The sequence below is a fragment of the Adiantum capillus-veneris genome, chromosome 28, assembly GCF_014529385.1.
Source record: "Adiantum capillus-veneris isolate H3 chromosome 28, ASM1452938v2, whole genome shotgun sequence".
NCBI classification, from domain to species: domain Eukaryota; kingdom Viridiplantae; phylum Streptophyta; class Polypodiopsida; order Polypodiales; family Pteridaceae; genus Adiantum; species Adiantum capillus-veneris.
In genome coordinates this window covers 67,065,999-67,068,403 of record NC_140958.1, presented here as the reverse complement: position 1 = coordinate 67,068,403, position 2,405 = coordinate 67,065,999, and the positions used below count along the sequence as shown (strand labels likewise).

The 2,405-nt window shown below is 38.1% G+C and overlaps 1 long non-coding RNA gene across 1 annotated transcript; it reads left to right on the top strand.

The window, feature by feature from the left end:
- The first annotated feature begins 364 nt into the window (after nucleotides 1–364).
- On the top strand, nucleotides 365–1,610 carry LOC147420591 (uncharacterized). The gene is made up of 2 exons (XR_015187038.1): nucleotides 365–643; nucleotides 1,301–1,610. It is a non-coding gene; the product is annotated as an uncharacterized LOC147420591 (long non-coding RNA).
- Nucleotides 1,611–2,405: the final 795 nt, after the last annotated feature.

The window sequence follows — 2,405 nt, the reverse complement described above, 5'->3', positions numbered from 1 at the left end:
AGCTACACTAGTCTTTAGTTTTAGAAAAAAAAAGCAAAAAGAGTTTTATTAATAGTATCAAGGTATGATACCATGGTTCTAACTGACAGATTGATAGCTCAAGAGAAACAATTAAAGCACTAATAACACAAGCTTGTAAGATTGCAATAGGTAATGGTACTAAGAAAAGGTCAGCCACGCCAAAGCTCTTGGGAAAGAACCTTACCAAACTACACTAGCCTACTAGCCTTTAGTTGTAACTAAAGCTAGCAATTAAGAAAGTCACAGAAGTCTTTAATTGCGATCAAAGATAGAGAAAAGGTTCTTCTTAATGTCTTTTTCTCAAGTATCTAGGAAGTGGAGTAAGCAAGGCAAAGAAAGATTATATAATCGTGCGTGCTTTGCTCACATTGGCAAGAGGAACAACTATATGTATGTGAGGAGGAAGGTATGTGTAGAAATATAGGCACTAAGGGAAAAAAACACAGAGAGAGAGAGAGAGAGAGAGAGAGAGAGAGGCAAGGGGGTAATTGTAAGCGAGGCCTTAAAACGACAAAACATATAAGAGCACACCTCATGGCAAAATGCTCAGCCATGTCGACGACTCCGCAGACATCGTCGAGCCCATCTTTGGGTCAAGATACTGGCAGACGCATCTACCCAGGTTTTCTCCTTGCTTTGCTTTCTTTGCCAGTTTTTGCTCGTACAGATCAATGTGTTGCTTGTTTTGTATTTCTTTTTTAGCACGATTCTTTGTACACACATAGCTGCAAATGGGCGATCTTTTTCTTTGTAGTGCCTCCACTCAAGCTTAAGAACCTGAATTTGCCTCTGCTTTTTTAGAGTGCTATTAATTTGCTACTGCTTTTTGAGCATGTCATTTTGTGCTACTCATAGCCTTTCTTTTGGCTACCCTTATAGCAATTGTCTGTCTTTATTGTAAGTGTTGTACTTCTGGTTTTTCCCACTCCCTTCTCTGCAATGGATTGCCTTTGATTAAATGCTCAAAGCATCGGTTTTTTCTCATTTTTTCTTTGATTATGTCTCTTAAGTTGCAAAGAAATAGTTTTTTGGAAACAATGAATACATCAGCATGCTTGTATTCTTAGTCTTGCATATGGGCATTCCCCCTCCCCTTTCAACTGGCTCTTAATAATTTAGGATCGATTGGTATATAAAATATGTTTGTTAGATAACAATGTTTTACCTTAATATTGTTGCAAAAGTTAATAAGGATTGACCAACCAACAATCAAGTGTCTATTTGTGCAACCTCAAGTTTAGTACAACCCCAAGATGAAGCTTCTATTTCTTTGCAGCAGTCATCAATCACTCTTCTCAAATCCTGGATCTCAATTTCAAAACAGATACTCATGGCTTGGATTTTTGGTGTGAATGGTTATAGAGGGAAAATCCTTTCTTCAACAAAACAGATACCCATGGGTTTTCTGAGAGTGATCGTGCATAGATGCTTCATTGTTGTTTCTTATCTTGCAATTCCCTGTTGAAATGGGATGTTTGATTCTAAACATATTCCCACCTTTAATGATGCAGCAGTCGGGTTTAATGTACTCAAATTCTGGGTAGATTGTCACCCACATAATTTTAATTTCATCAAAGAGGTGTTCAATCTTTGAATGTCTTCTATATTGTGTGTGTCTAAAAATTCTTTTTTTGACATTCAATAGTTATTCTGCAAATTATATATCCCCTCCATCATTATGCATGTAAAAAGCATACATGTTTCGTAAACATAGCCCTTTAGTTAGGTTGTAACTCAGTACATCAATATTTTTTTTTCAAAATGTTGGCATTAGAGAGAAACTCACACACGTAAGCTGCGGGCATAGTACCCATGGGATCGCCCTTATCCCAGACAGTAGTGGCAAGAGCATCATTTGGGGTAGCCAATAGGGTTCAAGTGGGCTCAGTTGAAAAGCTGTTTCACTGTTAAGGTGATTATGCTATGTAGGGTTGTTACAAGTGTTCATTTGGTTTGATATGCACCACATTGTACAGTGCATGCTCAGTTGTAGAGGTGTTTCATTGTTAAGGTGATTAGGGTTTGTAGGGTTGTTGCAAGAATTTATTTGGTTTGATATGCATTGCGTGTACGGTCACACATACTCCTACATGCAGGGACCTAAGTTTACGTGTATGCACGCATTTCTTTCATTTATTCACACATGTATCTTGCACTCACATTTGGCGACTTGCGAGCTATCTGCCTGTTTGCAAAGTTTAACCGTTTACAAGGGAGAGCTATATTTTCTTGGTGCTTAGCATCATCTAAAGTGCAACTTCTAGATCTGGAGGGGAAGTACTAAATGCACATGCTTTGCACAAGCATTTGGTCTACAAAGTTGTCAGCAAAGTCGAGTTTCTTTTGCTTCTGACCTCTTTGCGGTTATTTCCTATCGTTATGGT